The following is a 21,788-nucleotide window of genomic DNA, read 5'->3' as shown; positions in this document are numbered from 1 at the left end:
CCTGTCATTTGTGCTCCTTCTACCTCTGGAACCCTCTCATCTTTCTTTCTTTATACACCACTCATTATTTGCAAGTGTCATACCAATGCTGTTCTGTGCTACTAAAGATAGATTTTGATATTTAACACCAGGGTGTTCGGGGATTTTTCACTAACCTGGCCTTACTATCACCCAATTCGGGCTGACTTTGAAAGAGCCATAACATGGTCAAATATAAATATATTTTTACTTTTAACCCCTCAAAATGTTCAGTGGCATCAACCTTGTCCACACGTGTATATTTACATATATATATATATTCCAATGCTGTTTTTTTCGATCAATTTTTATTTTGTGAGAATATAAAATGTTAGCAACTGTTCAATGCTGCAGATTTCACAGACGGGAATATGCAGATATAATGTTATGAGTTGCAATATATAAAACGTTTCTGGGCAGCAAAAGTAAAACTTTCCCGCAACATTTAGTTATTGGATCGAAGCCTTTTGTCAACTACAAGTTCCAGAATGCACAGCAAGAACTTTGCGTTATATGAGTCAGACTAAGCCACTAAATGAAGTCATTGAAAGGCTTGTAAATATCATAAATTGTTCGCTAGCGCCTCCCTGTTGGTTTTTGGGTGTCAACACAAAAACTTCTATTGCACCCTGATCACCAATTGCTGTTAAAGGGTTAATGCAAAAATCGAGTGAAATAAAACATCAGGTTTTAAATATGTTCAATATTTACAGTTCCAATTTTGAATGGCAGTAAATGAGCCCAACATGGGCTAAATTTGACATTTAAAGGGTGTACCTCTCAATTTCCCATTTGCACACATTTAGAAGGGACAGGAGAACGTCATATTGAAAGTTGACATGTTTTGACGATCTATGCAACATTTTAGCTTCCTAATATTTTATTGTTTTCTTTTACTTTGATATCACACATCAAAAACATCTAAAAGCCCAAGTTGGGTCAAATTTCCCCTCGGGGTTAAAGTGATAGGATGAAAGTTTCCTAATTTTAAAACTTTTCTCTTTCCAACAATCTTTCATGAATTTCTATTGGTTTTGCCAAGAATCTAAAGAACTGGAAGCATTTTTCCAAAATAATTAACACTGTCATTATCCAAATACTTCTTGACCTTGATGTCAATGTCTCTGCTAATGCATAGAAACTCCAGGCTGTGTTGACTGTTTGATTCCCTCAGACATGAAGTTCTGTTTTCCCGATTACCAAAGCCACAATTCCGCTGCATAACGCATTAATGTCACTTCACAGAATGACATGCTACGTGGATTGCCAGTTATTCACTCCGTAGGGCATGTTGATGTATTGCGGCCGCTGACGTGTGCCCATATAAACTCACTCTTTCCATTCCAGCAGTGAGATGATGTCACCCTGAGGTGCGAAACATAAGCATTAAATCTTTTAAATCAATTATACCCTCCGAAGCAGATGTTGACGCTGACACTCAAATACCGTCGTATTAACACATCCTGATGGGTGACATGTGACCAGTTGACTTTTTAAGTCATTAAAAAGTCAAAGTGCGTGTACTGGGATGTCTTATTTATGTGGCAGAGGGTGAATGTGATGTTAATGAATCAAATGGCGATCACACAACTCTCCAGTATGCTGATTGTGTTTGTTATCTACCACTAAACAGAATGTGAAATAAGTGCCCATCTAAAAATGTTGCATGTACTTTGTATACCAAACTAGTCATTTGTTTACCTCATTTTAAGCAAGGCATTCCTGGTCCTGTCTTTACCTTATCATAAAATAAAAACAATCTGTAAAAAATGACTTGGGATTGAATGTTTGATATATAAAGACATATAAATACATATTTGGAATTGAATGGGTTAATGGTCACATTTAAAATGTGCAAAAAGCAGCTAACCAAACACCCAGATGGCACCATTGATCAAGGTAGAGTGATATGCTTTCTTTGTAAGAAGCACCTTGCTTCCCAAAGAAACCACTTCAAGTTTAGCCTACCACATAAATGCGAAGCACCCAGCTGTGACTTCAGCCACAGCTAAGGATAGCAACAAAGCTCTTTGCCAAATTATACAGAAAACCCTGCGTCTGTGACAGACGAGCTGGAAGATGGTTTATTTTAATGTTATACTCTAATTATTTGGCTATTGACAAATTAAAACAGCAAATGAGTTGAAAAAAAAAGAATAAATAAGAAAATAAATTAATTAATCTGATTCATAGTTTTTCTCAGAATTTTTAGATGAGGAAATATGTTTGATGAGTTCAGTTAATTACAGATCTAAATGAATTGATCTCATTTTCTCATATCTCTTGTAGCATTAATTTATATCTAGTTTAGGGCCCATTTAAGACCAAGACAATTAAATACACCACGATTCCTCCGGATGGTCGAAGCTAAAATTACAGCCAGCAATTGTACCTTAAAGAAAAAAACGCTGGTTGAGGGTGTTTTTTAAGTGATACTATTACATCACAGTTATAGATCTTAATTAAGTTCTCAATTTGTTTAATCTCTTCACAGTCCTAACAACAACATTTGGCTATTTTATCGAACAACCGTTTCAGTATTTGGATTCATTTTTCAACTCAGATGAAAAAGAAGATGAAAAAGCTTGTTTTATTTATTTGGGTCTTTAAAAAAAGTCTTAGACAATAAGCGAGTCTTCTTCTGTCATAAACAAATGTAGTGCAGCTGCTCTCTTGATAATGTTGTGTATGTGTCACTAAGAGTACATCTGTGTGCGTGACTTTGCTGTCCGCTTAACAGGCGGCTTTTAAAATGTTTACCTACAGCGTTTTGTTTGTCTATGCCGCTTCCTCGCTTTCATTTTCTGTTTGCAGAAGAAGGGAAGAAACAGATGGAGGGATGGGACTGGAGCCGTTTTGGGTGGTGGGATGAGGCGTGCAACAGAAAGAGGAGCATCAGCTGGTGACAAGACAAGGAGATAAGGAACAAATATTTACCACTGTTGTCCGGTTGACTCCCCAGGAAGTATGCTTAATGAAAGGTGAGGGCTGTTTTGAAAAGGGCGAGGGCGCTGAATTAGCAGACAGTAGTTTGTGTACAAACACTCAGCGACTGGGAAAGGGGTGCGGTCGCTGGGTAGATTGCGTGATTGTGTTTCATCCTAATGTTTTGGTGAATGATGTTTTCAGGTGTTCAGGTGCCACTTATAATTGGCTTTGTAGGATTCTTTTGTAGTTCATAATGAAGCAAAACAGTCGTTGCGATGCATTTCATAAACTCAAAGGGAGGGTTAGCCCCCGGTGGTCATTGACTTAACAGTAGAGCCACCCACTAACTTCCCTAAGCTATGTAAAAACATACAACTCATCAGGCTAAATTTGAGCTATGATTCCATGCCTACAGAGCATCTCCAAAGTTTTCACAGTGTTTTCACATTTATATAAATATTCACAGCCTTTTCTAAATACTTAACACACCTATCTTAAGAGAGTTCTGCCCATTCTTCTTTGTAGTAATTCTCAAGCTCCATCAGGTTAGATGTGAGACATCTGTGCACAACTTTTTTCAGGTCTCTCCGGAGATGTTCAATCGAATTCAAGTCTGGGCTCTGGCTGGGCCACTGCTTGACATTCACAGAATGGTTCTGATGTGCTTCAGGTCGCCAGATTCCTGCTTAAAAATGAACCTTTGGCCCAGGCTGAGGTCAAGAGCTCTCTGGAGATGGTTTTAATACTTATATACTGTTGCATTAATTTTCTAGTCTGTCAATTTCTGCTGTTGTAAAACATCCCCACAGCATGATGCTGCCACCACCATGATTAAATGTAGGCATGGTATTGGCCTGGTGATGAGGAGTGCCTGGTTTCCTCCAAACATGATGTCTGGCATTCACATCAAAGAGTTCAATCAATGTTTCATCAGACTAGAAAATTTTGTTTCTTAGTCATTCAAGTGTCTTTTGGAAAATTCCAGACATGCTGCCAACTTCCTTTTTCTAAGAAGTTGCTTTTGTCTGGCCACTCTATTCTAGATAAAATTCCCAGGGTAACTGGAGCCTATCCCAGCTGACTTGAGCGAACTAAACCCTCAATAATACAAAAAACGCACCAATCAAAGCTAAGCCAAGACACAATTTGGACGATAGGTTTTGCATAAGATCTCATAAGATCGTTTCGGTTTAACCAACTGTCAGGGCTTGTTGTGTCCTAATCTTCCTACTTCCTTTACACTCAACTGTCATTACCTTCAAGTGAACAAAAAAAATGTTACAACCTAGCAATTGACACAAGAAGACAAACAATGCGCAGTGTGTAATCAAAGGCACCCTGAAGCGGCAAATGAGCGAGTGAACAGGAGCCAACAATTGAGGAAAAACAGGAACAAAGAGACTGAACGAGTCACGTCATCGCCTCGGGGTGCATTTTGACATCGCAGTGCAGTTTGTCTGTTCTGGTTAGAATTTTAGCAATGGTTGTTCTTGTTGTTGGCGTGCCCTACAAAGCGGGTGACGTTCAGCTGCCACCATAGAGAGCAAAGTTAGAAGACCATCACTTCATATTAGTCATTGATGACACTTTCAAAATGGGTTAATGCTTCATTAATGATTTTCTTTTTGTGTGTGTGAAGTTTTACTGACTTACCGGTAAATAGAGCCTAGGCTCAATTTTTATTTTATATTTTACTGCCATCAGGAACTCTTCTTGATTCCTCCCTAAATCTTTTTTTTTTAAAGCAAGTGACTCATCTACACAGAGACACACACAAAAAAACATTGAAAAAAAAAAAGTAATCTGAAGCCCTCAGGTACTCCAAACACACACACGGCATGTTGCGTGCCCTCAATGTGTTTAGTCTTAAAAAGTGCAGGAAACACCCCTTCTTTGAAGCCCGACTTTGCCTTCCAGCGCTTCTCCTGCTCTGACTTTAGTGCTGCTATTTCCTATATGGATCCACTCATGAGCTTTACTCTTTAAAGTGCTCATTTTTTTGCCTCCACATACTATTTATGTAAAGAATGCATCACACATTGTCTATTAGACATAGTACATCTGCATAAAATGAAGAAAAACAAACAATTGATTTGCTCATCTCTGCGTTGTGTGGGCTGAAAGAATCACTTAAGACCTGGAAGCGGATTTGTGGATTTGAGCCCAAAGGCATTTTTGTCTGGTTCATTCAGTTTGAAAGAGTAGAATGTTCTTATGTCACTTTAATTGTGTTACTGTACTGTTTGATTGATCTGTTCTCTCCTTTTAAGACTAGGCTAGATATGTTGCGAATTGTTTGTATTAATCCTGACAGATTTTAACCCGACAATGTTAACCTTGTCAAACATCTTGGAAGTATTTTTTTGGGCCAGGCCCTGCTATAGTGTATACGGGTATTCTGAATAACTGGACAAAAACACACTTTGCTGGCTATCCCCATTTTGTATGTCCATCCAGTTTACACTGAATTAGAGTTAAAATGACCAAGACAAATGAATATTTTGTAAATACACAAATACCTTCTATAACTCAATGAAAATATGACCATCCTATCTTGTTTATTTACCTTTTAAGATATTCTAATATTTAATTCCTTGGCTCCCATCTAAAGATAAGTGTTCTGATGCTCTCTACATAATTTCCATTTCCACTTCTATGTTAGTTTAAACAACATAACAGAACTTTATGAGACGCGAAAGAGAGAGAGAAAAGTGAAATACAGGAGAGAAATGGAGGTTGGGATCTGGATTGCCCTCAGAGGACAACCAATAGTCTTCAGGAGCATCAGGGTGAGTCACTTTGGGGAAAAAAAATAAATGACGTCATGTAATTGTATGGTATGATCGTGATGATAATGATGGCGTATTGGAACTCGTTGGAAGGAGTTGGATTTTAAGAGTGATGACAGTGTATCACTATTCACTTCAGTATTAAGTTACTAAGTTACAATGTATTTAAAATAATTTGTGGGTTCACCCCTTTTACCTTTAAAATTTATTAGAATTGTATCTTGTATCTATATAATTCAATGATATAGTTAACCATCGGTGAGTTGGCTAATGAAGAAAGTTAGCTAGCACCTATTGACCTGCCAATTTAATAACCGTATACGTGCTACAAAAATAAAAATGACATTGAGGCTTTGGCTTCTCTCATTTAATATGAATTACGGTAATTTATAATTGGATGTGCAACTTTGGACTGCTCATATTTCTGTCACTTTAGTCGGGCAAGAAGAGAAACCATACTCTATAATAGATGTCAAACTCCAGTCCTATTCTTCATGTTTTCCGGTCTTCTCTCCCCAACACACCTGATTCAAATGATTAGTTCATTAACAGGAGCTTGAAAATGATTCGAATCACCTGAATCAGGTGCGTTTGAGAGAGAGGTATCAAAAACATGCAGGATACTGGCCCACAAGGACTGGAGTTTGACACCTATGCAACTACTGTATTTTTGTTTCTAGCTTACAGGATGTTACAGTTCTCATGTTTTGTACAATAACAGAAAGGACCATGAATGCATCATACAGCATATTTTGATTGAACATTGAAACATCAGCAAAGTTCCCCATAAGTCAAATGTTTGATTGAATACATTCTTTCATCCCCATTTTTCAGTAAGACTAATCCAATGAAGAATATTTTCTATAGAAAAATTGTTCACGTGTTGGCATGAGAAATCTGCCCCATGTGTTGTCGGTTAGACTGGGGGACCTTGAGAACCATGACCTCAGACTCACCTCTGTGCGCAACGCTGGGCCCACCAGTCCCGATAATGAGATCATTACCAACAGTTAATTAAAAAGGATGCGTCTTCTAAAGCCATGCCCCATATCGCATTGTGTCCAAACAATTGCGTCCCTTGTGGGTGTCCGAAGATGAAAGGGTGAGCCAAATGGAGGAGAACGCCCATTGTCCTCCTCCTGAGAAACGGTCTTCCCTCGCTTGTTGCCTTTCAATGAATGCTTTGTTTGCATGTTAGGGTCTGTTGCGGCCCTACTGAGGTCCGATGGACAGCACTGTAACAGTACAAACCCGACTGGTCCTACAAGGCTCAAAAAAGCCGAATAAACAGACTGAGATAGACAGACAGTGTTTTTTTCCCCAGAGCTATTAACGCTCTGAAAAACAACAAAACAGGAACACACCCAAAAGAACAATTGCACGATGCGAAACTGTGCTTTTTATTCTTTAATATTTATTCTATTTATGATTCATATATATTTTTAAATGCACCAATTGGAGCAGCATTCACAATTTTGTTGTCTACCAGCTATACAATGACAATAAAGGCATTCTATTATATTCTATTGTAAAGCCCCAATGTGCGAACACATCATAACACACATTTTATTTTTTAGCTGTGGATATTAAACATTTCCTTTTTAGGCTATTCCCAGCACTGTATTATCAATCTGACCTGAAAGCTATTAAAACATTCATGCAATAATTAATGTTCGCTTGCTGTTTGCATTCCAGATTCTGGACACATTCTGTTCATTTATTATCTGCTTTGTGTAGATTGTTGATCTCCAAAAGAATTTTGAAAGAGTAACACACCATCTAGACATCTTTCTTTAAAAAATATTCCCTTGGCCACTGACACTGTCTAGGATATTTAAAAAATATTTCCTTGGCCACTGACACTGTCTAGGACAGCGTGTATATAACCTTCAAAGGACCCCAGAAGGACAAACACACACACACACACACAAACACACACATCTATGAGAATCAAGGCAGCAGTAAAAAAAAAAAAAAAAAAAAAAGTCACAAGCCAAGTAATGAAATGGTTTTTTATTTTGGACAAATACATTAGTGAGTCTTCTTCAGAGACTGTCATTTTGAAGTCCAAACTTTATTTTTTTTTACATTTAGTTTACTGAACTTGTTCCATACTTTCACATAGCACATTTAATAGCCAAAAGTCTTGTTAAAAAAAAAAAAAAAAAATCTATCTATACCAGTGGTGTCGAAACTATTGCCCAGGAGCCATTTGTTACCCTCTATACACATTTTAGCAGACCACAACTTATATTTTTTTTTTTTTACATTTAGTATTCATTAACTTGTTCCATACTTTCACATTGCACATTTAATAGCCAAAAGTTTTGTTAAAAAAAAAAAAAAATCTATACCAGTTGTGTCCAAACTATTGCCCTTAATGGCAACAAAAAAATATTGGTCATTTTAGCAGACCAAGGCTTATATCAAAATTAAATTTTGACCTGGGCAAATGTTAAAAAAGTTAATAAATTTGATCAATTTGTGGAAGTGTAAAAATGATGTTTTTTGTCTTTTCCCAGAAGTCCTTGACATTGCCAATTTTAATAACTACATGATATAGACAATGTCTAATTACTTGTTTCAGATAAAAATAAGATAACATGGCCTTTATATCTAATTTTATTACGTCTATTTTACTGTATGCGCCTCTCAGAAGACAAAAAAAGAACGCTTCTAATCTATACAGTCACATTTCATGCTTTTTATGCTATCTAAGTATAGGAAAGCATGAAAACGAGGTTTCAAAGGCAAAGGCAAGGTAGTGGACAACTTGTCCTACAAGCAAAGGAACAACATTTTATTGTTTTAATTTCTAAAAGACATTGCGTTTGTCACATCACTCAACCTGTTCCTGCCTAAATGATGAGGTTTCCTCGTCTGTCGCAGACTTTTGTCATTCCTCGCATTCTTCATCATTACATAAACGGACTTGAAATTCAGCTTGGCGCCTCTGCGTCCCAAGCAGGCCTGTAGGTGTGTAATTAGTCTTAACCGCCATTGAAACACAATAATCACACTACATGCGCACCGATATAGCCAAAAAACAAAATATAAAAACACATTAGGGTGACTAAGCTCAAGTTTACTGGGCTAATAGATGATAAAAATGCTGTTATTCTATTTAGTTGCCTCAAGCTGATAAGATCTGAGAATAATTCAAAACTCAAATAAAGAAAAACTAAATGGAAGTGGACATATTTGTGGCTATTTGGGACAGAAAGTTCTTTTTTTGATTAATTTTTTGATGTTGTCTCGCGTCTAGACTGAACATCCTGTTTTTATACATATGCCCTTTGGCTTAAATGTCCAATCAAGCCATTTTTGTTGTTGATGAGTTTTATTATTTTTTTTTTTGTTCCTTTTTCAAACAGGACATGTGTGTTCCATTACTTACTCTACGCAACATCTCTAATTGGACAAAAGACGGTATGTCCGCGAGTCAGGAATATGAGGTCACATGTTGTCCTAAATGTGACAAGATGGTGATCATCCACATCTGTCATTGTTTCAGCTTGTTTTCACACCAAATAACCGTTACCAATAAGAGATTAAAACCGAGTAAGACGTCGTCGTAAATCTTTCTTTTCTTTGTGATTGTTGAATAGGATAGTCAGTCACATTTAATATTTCGGAGTGATGTTGACATAATGCAATTTATTGATAACCGTTATGCCTTATATCTTGCCTTACAATATCAAAATATTGATACTGTTGATTGGTGAATGAGAGGATATTTTTGCATCCGATTAGATTTGTTTGGCGTCTTAAAAGGATCTCTGTTGTAGTGTTGTAGTTCTTGAGACGAATCTTGAAACCACTTCTAACAATTGTCAATTTTCTCATTTTGGAATCAAATGCATTTTTTCTTGATTTTGTCACAGTCTCACAATGGACAGGTTTTTTTCATCAAGACTAGGCCTGTAAATTTTCAAAGAAAAGTAACTTTTAATGTGGTTTCTTAGGGGCGGCACGGTGGTTAGCAAGTCCGCCTCACAGTTCAGAGGTCCCGGGTTCAATTCCAACTTGCTCTGGCCTTCCTGTGTGGAGTTTGCATGTTTTCCCCGTTTCTGTGTGGGTTTCCTTCCTCCAACATTCCAAAAACATGTATGGAAGGTATACTAGATACTCTAAATTGTCCCTAGGGGTGATTATGTGTGTGAAAGCTTGTTTTCCTCTGTGTGCCAAGCGATTGGTTGGCAACCAGTTCAGGGTGTCCTCCCCCTACTGCTTGACCACAGCAGAGATAACAGATAGGCACCAGCACGACAGTGACCCCAGTTTGTTGGTTTCTCAGGGCAGTTCAGTTTTAACCCTCTCAAGGGAGATGTTGCATATTTGCAGCATCGATCCATCTATTTCGAGGGCCGCTTATCCTCATGAGAGTCGCAGGCTTGCTGATGTCTATCCCAGCTGACTTTGGGCAGTAGGCGGGAGATACCCTGAACAGGTTGACAGCCAATCACAGCGCACACAGAGACCAACCACCATTCACATACCCCATTAAGGACAGGAGTGCCTGGAGAGAACACGGGCTCGGGTAGTACATGCAAACTCAACACAGGAAGGCTGGAGCAAGGTGGATTTGAACTCGGGTACCTAAACTGTGAGGTGGATGTGCTAAGCCACCGAGCCACCCATATTTGTCCCAGTCAAATGAGAATCCCTTAACTATCCCACATTCGTATTTAAGAAGCCATTTTGCATAATTTGTAGAAGTAAAACAAGAAATTTGCTTAGGTTTGAGATTGTTTTTGGAGTTTGTTTTCGTTGCAAACTTAATGGCAAAAAAGTACTAGTCAGTTTGTTCAGTTTTTTTAAAGTGATATTTTTCTAGTAAATATATTCTTGAGACCTTCTTGGTTTGTGTCCAATTCAACCTATCCAACTATGTCCTTGTATGCTCAGGAGAGGACATCCTGGCTTTTGCGATGATGTCTTATGTTTGGGTGGGATGCAATTAACTTTAAAGTCTTGCCAAAACAAAATGGACACATCAGTGGAAATAAATCTGGGTCTCAGGAGGATATACAGTCTTGGTCTTTTCTCGGATTCAACCTCAAAGCCTTGGTCTGGTTCTGGTTCTGGTTGATGTACTGTTAGCTATATCACTACCTCTTTTTGGCAAAGATGCTAAGCATTTACAAGTATTTGTTATTCTATTCAATTTCAGTGCCTTTTTGCTATGCTTAAATGTGTAAGAAACCTGACTGTTCCACCTCTAGTGTAACGAGAATCATGATTGGGCCATAGGGAACAATAAGCAGAATCTTTGCTGTACAGTACAATCCGAGTAGAAGGGAAAATGCTAGGGCAGGGTGGGGGCAGGTAATGAACACACAAGCCAACCTTTACCCTCAAGCGCAGAAAACCTTTTGGATGAACTCTTAATGTGCAGTTTATGTTCCAAGATAGCGACTGTAGTTACAGTTTGACGACACTGATGGCAAAACAGAACTCAAGCCGGCGTGATTGATCTGGAGAGGCACAGCAGACAGCTCCAGCTGGAGATCAAAGCCCAGCGTCTCCTGCGCAGAAGAGGAGGAGGAAGGAGGGAGGAAAATTGGAGGTGCGCCCCTCCTCAACTTCCACTCGTGCCAGATGTTCTCATCTCCCGATGTCCCATCATGCTTGATAATTGCAATGGGTACCCTCGGCTGTGTTCATGCCCCCTTGACATTAAAGTGCAGTGCCTGGCGGGACGCTTGGTCCAGCAGAGCTTTGAATTAGTGCAGCAGTTACACAAGTTTCTGAAGCTTGTTGCGCACATGTACTACCACATTCCTCCCTAGATAACGACGAATGAGCACTTGATCGTGACTTCTCAATGTGTCTGCATTTCTTTGATTAGATGCTACTTCTACAGGCTTGTAAAACACAGACTATTCATTTGTGTCTGCTTTTGTGTCCAAGCTAGAGGGCAAAGTTAATTGCATAGCATTGCAAACACATTGGCAAGGCAGGGACGTCCTCTATTGAGGTCAGGAGACAAAGAGGTCTAGAGACACCAATCCAATGTTGGCAATGACAGGTCACAAAGGAAAAATAACAGAAATTACACCGCAACAGGCAGACCACCAACAGACAGCAATGCTGATTGTTATTTATCTCGCTCATATGCATGAGGCGTAATAACACTCCATACCATTGGTGGCGGTAGTCACTATTCGTCATTGTTGGAAAAACTAGAAACCTCTTGAACCCTTGTGGAGTATTTTGTCTGGTATTTTGACAGACATCAAAGGGAAAGCACTGAAAGAAGACACGAGGTAGCAGAAACTTCACCCAGATGTCAAATTTCAACACCACTTAGTTATCATAGTACAAGGAGAATGCCACCTTGGCTAAAATACTGTGAAAATTATGTGAAAGAAAATGACCTGAAAATGGTTACAAAACTGCACAAAGATTAAGGAGGCAGAATGTTAAAAACATAAACAATATATACCGCTATCTTTTTCATTCAAGATGAACTCCAACATGAACAAACAGTCACTCTCGACAGATTCGACATTTGGACATTTTCAATCATGCAGACAAACATTGTCTGTCGGAATGCAGATGCGCAAAATAAATGATATTGTCCAGGCTTTTCCCCGCTTAATGTTTATCCGCATTCATCATTTCCTGTTTTTGCCCTATGTGCAGATTTCCAAGCTAACAGCCAATCAGAGTTACTAAATATCAACACATCCACAACTGATTCAATGTTGAATCTGACATCACCAACAGTGATGTGACGTTCATGAACGAACCGAGTCTTTCAAATGGCTCTTCACTATGAATAATGGGACTTTGACTCTTTGTAAGGAGCCCCCTGTCTACCATTCACTTCTGTTGAGAGCAATTTCTGCAATGTACATCATTTTAGCACAATACTGTTGTAAGTGGGTGTTTCAGCATTAGCGCAAAGTGGAGGAAGAAGGAAGGGAGGGGCAGAGGTGGAGCGGAGAAGATGCCAGAGACGTCATGCGAGTCTAAATTTGATAAAGTTAGCTTTTGTCAATTTTGTCAGATGCAGTGTGCACACGTACCCCATCCACTATATGTACAGTAAAGTGTTCTGTATGTTCCTATTTACTTCTTTTCTAAAGAGCAGAAGAAGTTATTGAATGTTTATTTTTCAGACTTTTCCATACGTCTAAATGAAGCCCTACGGTGTTTGGAACATGCACTTACTAATTACAATATCCTAGAGGAAGACAGTTTTATATGTTCTATCAGTTAAACACTTAAAGTATGACATGCAATGCTTTATGCTATATCCGTACGCTTCCCGACTTCCGACGTCGAATTGGTGCATTTAGTTGGGTAACTTGAATGAGTCAGAAGATGTAGACCAAAATCACAAGTCCAAGACAGTGGACACAAATGAATAGTCTGGATTCCAGGAAGCTATATCCGCAAAATCAATCTGAGGTTGCATGCTTAGCCCTTGTTTTTGTATTGTGAGTCACCATTATTGCTGGCCCCAGGGCATGTTCCACTGCCGTTATTATAGGTACACTACTCCATGAAGCTACGGGGGCTGAAATGAGTGCATTCGGGGACAGATAATGACAAGGTACAAAGATGCTGCAGACATGACACTAGCTTTTAATGAGGCAAACTGGCTCCATGTGTCCCAATGCCTGCAACTTCTACCCCCCTCCAAACCTTCCTGGTTTGTGGCTCTCTCTTGAAATATCTGGGCGAGTCAGGTGTCTTCTCCCATCTGTCTGTCCTCCAGAGACCAGATGAGAGATAAGTGGCTGTGTGCAGCAGGTGCTGCACGTCTGCACGAACTGGGCTCCGACTATCTCACGCGCACACACGCATCTATCATCAGCAACCTTGGTCAGATCCAGACGGGTATCCTATCTCCCATTTTTTGACCTTAACCTCAATGCACCTGTACTGATGAGCGTATAGCGAGATGGCCATGCTATTTGTTCATTCATTAACTTGTGTGTGTTTGTGTGTGTGTCAGAAGCATACACAGGGTTTTGTGTCATTACAACCAATGACTACCGGTATTTTCTAGATGCTAATCTGGATGAGTAGATAAGTTGAAGAAGGCAGAACCCACAATTTTATAAATAATCAGCAATGTCCAAAAAAGACCATTAAAACTGTTAGCTAACATTTGCAATCATTTGTAAACATGATTTAAAATTAAGACAGTGATATGTTTTTAAGAACAGTGTTAACGTCATCCCAAAGGAGAGCACTTTATTGATCATTTTTATGTCTACAAGTCTTTATTTATGATTAGGTTAATGCTTTTTTTTGTTATTCCAAAATAGTGCAGGAAAGACTATTGTAAAAATGAACTTCCGAGTTTTACAGACGATGATGACTCACCAATCATGACTTTATCAATCAAAATCAAGTTATGACGCTTTGCATGCCCCTTACAAGATGGCTCTCAAAATGCATCTTCAAAAAGGTAAAGAAATGCTTTTTTTTTTTTTTAAATCAGAAACAAAAGTTAAATACGATTATGCTAGTCAAACAAATTTGCTATCAGTATAAATTTAAGGGTTACAAGTGATAACATTGCCATATGCTCAGACAAATAGGTTTAAGAAGAGTATTTTTACATAGCGGTTAGCACGTTTCTTGATATTGCAAATTATTAGTACTCGTAGGTGTTTTTGTCTTTTTTTTTATCACTCACTTTCAGGGATTGTGCTGTACTCGTAAATTTAAAATAAATACAATTCAATTAAATTCCACTCAAAACTCCAAAAATAATGCACATTTCTTTTTGTTTTAATAATGCAGCCAAGCACACAGTTGATTTGTCACAACTCAATGTCATCTTTGGTAGACAACACAATGAAATGTCAACCTTTAAGGATCATTCTTCCGAAATATCATATTTTTGCTGGGAGTTATATACATATACATATACATATACATATTACTTTTCTGGCCAGGTCAATGAGAGTTGTTCCAATTCCCTTTTAACATGACACGGTGTTCACCTAGAACCTGTAGCCACGTTCCAACAGTGTGAGTAGTTTACATAAGCGCTCTACCGGAGTGATGTTTTGATATTTTCCACATTGCCATATTGTGTTCCCAAGGTCATATACTATTAAAGCATTAACACAGGCAATAAACGCTGGCTAGGAATCTCCCATGAACCCTTTCCTGCCAACTGCTGGCACGTTCCTCCCTTCCGACTCATGAATGGACACTAATTGAATGAAAAGACTTCCAAACAAGCCTCCTTTTACTCTCATCCTGCTCGGTCCGTTCCTCCCCTACGCATGTTGCACTGACTTGTGAATGGCGGAGGTGTGGGGGAGCCAAGCATCTGCCAGCGGCCGGAAGAGCTCCATAAAGCCTCGTCTCTGGACGTTTCCATTCGATTTTTGATGATGCGGTGTTGATGTTCCTCTCATTGAGCCACATTTACAAGAAACCCTGTAAATGGAGGTCTTTGTCTATGAATGTGTGTCTCTAAAGTGGGTAGCATTAGGTTGTGGCTGATGAGTTTTCCTACAGAAGTCAAATGATATTGTAGAGGGTATTTATTTTCATCAAGTGCACAATTAAAAGCAAATGGGTGACATATAGGCATGGGCTGATAACCGGGCTGACCATTTACTGTGGCGTTACAAAATTCGAGGTTTCAGTGACCTCTTGTACTCACTGTAAGTGGTAATAAAGTTTTCTTTTTGCTTAATTCACCAAAGGGGCATTCAAACATGATGTAATAACTATAATTAGATAATTTTTAGAATATAATTTGAAAATTGCAACTGGTGTTTTTTTTTTTTAAACCTTCTTGGCATGCATATGGGTTGGGGAGAAGGTCTTTCTCTTAACCCCTTCAGACCTAAACATGCTGGAGTACATGATACGTTTGTGTGTCGAAACCAATAAATACGCTGAATAATGATGATGTCGCCTACTTCTGGCAGAAGATTGGACAAAGCATTTCTAATCAAAATCTATTTATTTCGTTTAACATGTCCTCAGTGCCCTTTTCGGATCTTGCAAGATGGCTCTCAAAATGCAGCTTCAATTGGGCAAATATAAGCGCTCATTTCTGATCAGAAACAAATGTTTAAAATGTTCATGCAAGTCAAACAAACTTTTGCAGGTACGAAGGTATGAAAATTTTTATAAGGATGCAAGTGATAAAATTCAAAGTTATTTTGAAAATATATTGCATTATTATTTTAGAGGAATTTTAACTAGTGCATCTGGCGCAGCTTGGTGATACGGTATCACTAGTGCTTACTAAGTTGACTCAACAAGCTGCCCCTGAAAATAATCATATGCCAAGTTGGCAATCAGTGTATTATTTTTTTTTTTCTTTAAACCTTCTTGACATGCCTGGAGGGTAAGGAGTAGGTCTTTGTCTTAAAGATAGCTTACCAGTGACGGGGCACTGTGACTTGCTAAGAACAATTAAAAAGCGACGTTAATTAGATAATTAAGGCTTTTTGTCTGTTGTAAGCATTTTATTTGTCGTGAGAGTACTCCCTACCACTATCCAACATCAGAAAAAAAGTTTGCCTTTGGCCCAATCAGCACACACACCATCTCTCTTGGTCATGGGCGTCTGGATTCCATACACCACGGTGTCTGATGCTCTGCTGGTGTACATCAATGTTGCATTGTGGAGTTCGTGGTGCGACTGTGTTTTCGAAGCGGTGGGGGGAGAGATAGGAGCTCCTCTCTGATCTCACCATAATCACGTTAGTGGCGTTTGAACTTTGTTTTTCTTCCCTTTGCAGGGAATCGCTCTGGGCAAATAAACCTCTATGAAATGTATTTACAGAAGATGACAAACTGATAGAAGATAGAAAACAGGGAGGGTATGTTTCATGTTAGCCACCCACCTCAGCGAGCTTTGTCTCTTTCAGTGACTATTGTTCAATAATAGATTTACTTTAGTCGTTTAAGAATGTATAATGTGAACGTTAAAAAAATATGGTTATTATTTAAATTGTTTAAAAATGTTGCTGGGTTGATATACAGTACAGTGCAGTATTGAACACCAAACATCGCAAACAATATTCTACTAAATTTTCATAAGCTTCTGTTACAGCTTGATACGTCAACCTGGAGCTGCCTCTGCCCATAATTCCCTCCCTTTTGAAAGGTCTCTCCAAATAGCGCAAGATAAAATATCAAAAGGATACTAAGCAAAAGGGAAACACATTCACACAGTTATAATTTAGCCTTCAGAACAAGCGCCGCTTTATTTACGCAGAATAAGGGAGGGAGGGGAGGGGGAAGCCAGTCAGGAAGCCAAAACCCTTTCTGAATGATTTAGAAGTCTCTCCATCTTGGTGTGGCCATAATTATGGCTGTGTGAGATTGAAGGGTAGGAGGTAAGATGCTGGAGCCTAAACTAAGATTATAGTTTAGTGGGACAGAGGGAGCAAGGGTGAAAAATTAAAGAAAGAAAGAATGGAAGGTTGAGAGTTACAGAGCAAGAGAGATTTAAATAACATCATTCGCCTTCAATTAATCTACACCCCATCATTTGTTTTTCTCTTTACTCTCCTATACTCCAGCATAAAATACATAATTTCCAAATCTGAGAGAATTAGGCTTTGGCATGAGTGTTCATGATTTCTGGCTTGAAGTGAACACTGTCAAGAATGCTTGAATAATGTTTGCACCGCGAGGGCACTACATACCACAATCTGCAAATTCCTGCAAAAGGAGCTACAGTACTAAGAAAATAAACATCTGACACTTCCAAAAAAAGGTTCCAGGCTGGTTTATGTGCTTGGACATTGTTGAGTGAGTTTCATTTCCAAGTTGGAGTGGCTTCACTCCGATATGAGTACAAGTATATGAAACCCCAGGAGCTCTTTCCCCCGAATACTTGTCTTTCTGCAATGGGAGGAGAAATAGAGATTTTCCTAGACTTTGATGGAAACCAGGACAGAAAGGCCTTCCGCATTGTTTAGATTAGCTTAGACGGTGAGATGGTGACTAATTAGCAAGCTTTCTGACACTGAAGGAAGAATTCAGGGGTGGGTGGTTTGCACCAACAAGCTGAAGAAGATCAGCTTCAAGGAGAGCTTCCTGGTGGCAATTTCGTTACAATTTTATGCATTTCGTATACGTTTCGTGTAACTATGCCAATGAGGAAGCAAAAAACATCACGTCACACCTCAACGACGTTCTGTAAAATAAACAAACCTAACATGCACCAAATAATGAATGGATGTCAACGCAAAAGCTGAAGTACGCTTTCATTTTTCAAGGTTTTCACAGCGTTGGTGGCATAGAAGCTAGCTATACTCTGCTTTGATCATGGTGGAGCATCACATAGCTACTGACATCAAATCACTGGAACTTCAAAAAAACAAAAGAAAACATTAAATCACTGATTAAGGACGCCAAGAAACTGCTAGTCAACTACACTGTAATCGAAAGATACGACACAACTTAGAAGCAATTTTAGAAGCAAAAATCCGAATTGACAGAATAGACAGTCAAAGATTCCCACCCCTAGTTACAATGACAGTTGCACACACTTTCCACTAAGTGTTAAGTGGGGAGGTTAGCAGGTCTCAAAATAATGCTCCAGACAAACAAAAGGGAATATGCACCATGGAATTCATTTCCACTGACGGACCTGCCCAAGGGAGAAAATAAGACCACAAGAAGGCTCCCAAGAAGACAAAAATGGCTCAAGGATGGTAGACTGAAAGCATGGGAATTACCAAAAACCGAAGAGGCCCTGCAGGTAGTTCCATGTGTTTTCGTGAGGCATAATAGCCCATTACTGCTGAGTGTGGCTCTAGTTTCTAGCTGGAATTAAAGTCTTAGCTCAGAGATACCTGAGCGACACTCTAAGTCCGCATTGCATGGAAGGAAATGGGCCTGAGGGTTGGACGGGATCTGTTGGAAGATTCCTCACATTACTCATCATAGCCTGAAAATCCAATTTCAATACCGAACATTAATCCTTAATTATCATGGGTGGTGCCAATGCCAATCTCTCGCCCTGCAGAACCCAGAGTCATTGATATGGTTGTGATACGCTTACAGGACTTAGCTAGAGGCAACATGGAGTTCAGCTACCACTGAGGTCTAATGTTCTTTGTAGTCCTTAAAAAAAAAAAAAAAAAATGTTCACAAACCCCCATGATTAGCTCAAAATAATGCAATAGAACCTGATTTTCAATCACATCATTGGGATTGTGTGTTTTACTTGTTATCTTTGATTGTAGTTTATTTTCCTTTGTTTGGATTTTTCACTGCTGGCTAAAAGTTGAAACGCTCAAAATGTGACAATATCATGTGAGCTAAAGACTTATCTTTTCATGGAAATCTTCATCCGTGCTAGAATCACAATAACGCTATGTGGAACGCTTAAAGGTTGCACGATGCCATGAAAACAACCTTTTACCTAAAACTGCGAAATCTCATCTTGAGATCACCATTCAAACTGTTGTGTCAGTGTGTGAGAATGCAGGTAATCGTCAAAATGCTCCTTTTTTTTCTTCTGCTTTTGTTTGTGACCTTTCCGAAAGGAATTTCAAACATATTTTCCCAATAGCAGTAATCTCAGTAAATCTTAGCGTTTTGGGGTTGTATTTAAATTGCAACTCCTCCATTAGTTCATCCATGCAGCAAAATCCCTGTCTGAACCTCACACCCAACTACAAACTCACTTTTACTTTAACTTTTAGCATAGCTGTAGGGGAACTTGGGTTTGTGGATGGCAGCTCCTTTGTCTTGTACCACCAGATGAAAGCTAACACTCTCTGGCTCCCCATATCCTGCTCCTGTGCAGTAATCCTCCATAATCCCGCTCCTGCAATTTTCACCCAACAGCTTTGCGACTTTTTTTTATTTGGCTCCTCTTCCCCAACGTACTTTTGCCCTTTCAGACACCTACTATTTGTCCATCATGCATGCACCAACCTGTTTGTTACATTTTTGAAAAAGGTGATTGGAAGAAAATGTATTGGGTTTGTACTGTACTGCAGAGTGTATTTTTTGTTGTAGTTGTTATTAGTTTTACCCTTTCCATACACTTTTGGTATATTTGCCATAAGTCCCTTAAGCACCTTATTACGCGGTGCACCTTTTATAAAAATAAAATAAACAACAACACACCAGTAAAATTCTTGCTTCATATTATACCCCAAAATACATATACGTAAATCTATATTTCTGAAAAATACGGACTCTCAGATTATTATAATAATTATTTTTTTAATGCTAAAAATTGTATTCAATTGAATTCCCAAAAAAATGACAGTGCACCTTGTAATCAGGCACTATTACAGGGTGCACTTTATAAACTGGGGCACTCTATACGTATATGAAAGAAAAAAAATTGGTTCATTGAGACTGCAGTTTATAATCTAATGCACTTTAAATTTAAAAACTACGGGACAAACATTTCTGCATCGAAATGGTCTAAAAAACACAGTTTTGTATGTTTCCCGGAAATACAGAGATGAAGTTTTCTGACTATAAGGTGCACTCAAATCCCTTTAATTTGCTTAAAAATCAAAAAACATGAACATGTACCATCTAATCAGTCGCTTTTACACTGTGCACCTTATAACCTGATCTTCCCTACATATGTAAATTTCCCCAGAGACCCAGTTCCTCGAGATAGTAGTTTATAATCCAGTGTACCTTATAAAAAAACAGAATATGGTACTAAAATTGCTGTTTTATGGCCCAAGAATACAGTTTGAAAATCTGCTATTTTAACCATTGTGCAGCATCTTTGATGATTTTTGCATCATTTTCATCTACATAGTTCTGATAGATTTTTAGCCAAGGGGTGGCACCCTCTTGGTAATAAACTTGATAACCAAGTGGTCATGCAATGTTCAACTTTGACATATTGTCACTCTCTGGGTAAAATTTCAGCTCCCATGTGCCTTCTTTCAATGTGTTTCTTTGATGTGAAAAGCTTTTGATGTAAAGATCAAAGGACTGGACAAAATACCGCACAAGGGTTAATGCTAGTATATAATTCACCCGTGACCCTAACGAGGACAAGCGTTATAAAAATGGATCTTGTTAAGTACAAAAACACTTATTGAACAAACTTTCAGTGCTGAAGAGATGCAAGTGGCACATAATAATGTCAGGGAGTTTTACTACAAGCCGGATTTGAAGTTTTGTTGAAGTTGTTTATGTGAGTGGTCAGGATGTGGCGTTTAATTAGGAAATTCTGGAGTGGTTGTGGCGAAGATGATGATGCGACCCAGAAGTAAATCTTCTGTGGTGACGTGTGTTTTGAAGAGACTTTCAAAAGGACTTAATAAGGCTTCACCTTTAATGCGGTGGTCACTTCTCTTTCACTCCTGTTGTCTGTGGTTGACTTGGGAATTTAGTCGGATAGCCTCTGTTGACTAAAATCTCGTAGTAATGTCATACAGACGGCAATGTGATTTTCAAACTATCCTGGTGTGACTGCATACATTTTGGTAAAATATCCAGTACCTGCACTGTCGCTGCTGGTAGAGAATTTCCACGTGTGAACTGTTGTAATTAGCCAAAACAAATAAAGTCGGTACCATTAGCAGTTTCCTTGTTGTGTTTGTAAATCAGCAACATCTGCTCCCTCTTTGAGGCGACTAATAGTCAGTGCGCAGTCAACTCTGGTTCCAAGAGCGCAACAAGGGTTGAATTTGTTGTTTGTTTTTTTCTCACAATAATTGTATGGCTTCATTTCAGACCAATTTTTTGAATGTCTGTCAAGTCAAAAATGATGTAGTGATTGGAATCCAACTGAAAATCTTAATGAATCCTAATTAAACTGATGTTACTTTGAATTACAACTCTAGATTTATCCTAAATGGGATACTTAACCTCTTTAGACATTTGTAGAAGTTAAATGGTTGATTTTGTGTATAATTCGATTGTTTACTGATTGATCATTATTTTTCTTGTACCAGACACTTTTCATGCCAGCCAGTTATTTTTTTTTGTTTAATTTCCCATCTTAACTATCAAACCAGAGCTGCACAGATATTATCCACCCACTCATTAAAAAAAACAAAAAACAAACAAACAAACAAACAAACAAACAACCTTGTTGACTAATTGCCACCTGTG

At 38.6% G+C, this 21,788-nt stretch overlaps 1 protein-coding gene across 1 annotated transcript in view; it reads right to left on the bottom strand.

The window, feature by feature from the left end:
• The window catches only part of jcada (junctional cadherin 5 associated a), a 134,079-nt gene that overhangs the window by 235 nt on the left and 112,056 nt on the right, over positions 1-21,788 (bottom strand). The window lies entirely within an intron of this gene.

Source organism: Hippichthys cyanospilos, chromosome 19 (genome assembly GCF_059441005.1).
Source record: "Hippichthys cyanospilos isolate Australia breed blue-spotted pipefish chromosome 19, RoL_Hcya_1.0, whole genome shotgun sequence".
Lineage (NCBI taxonomy): Eukaryota > Metazoa > Chordata > Actinopteri > Syngnathiformes > Syngnathidae > Hippichthys > Hippichthys cyanospilos.
The sequence above is the reverse complement of the archived record's forward strand: the minus strand, read 5'-3'. Positions and strand labels throughout refer to the sequence as shown.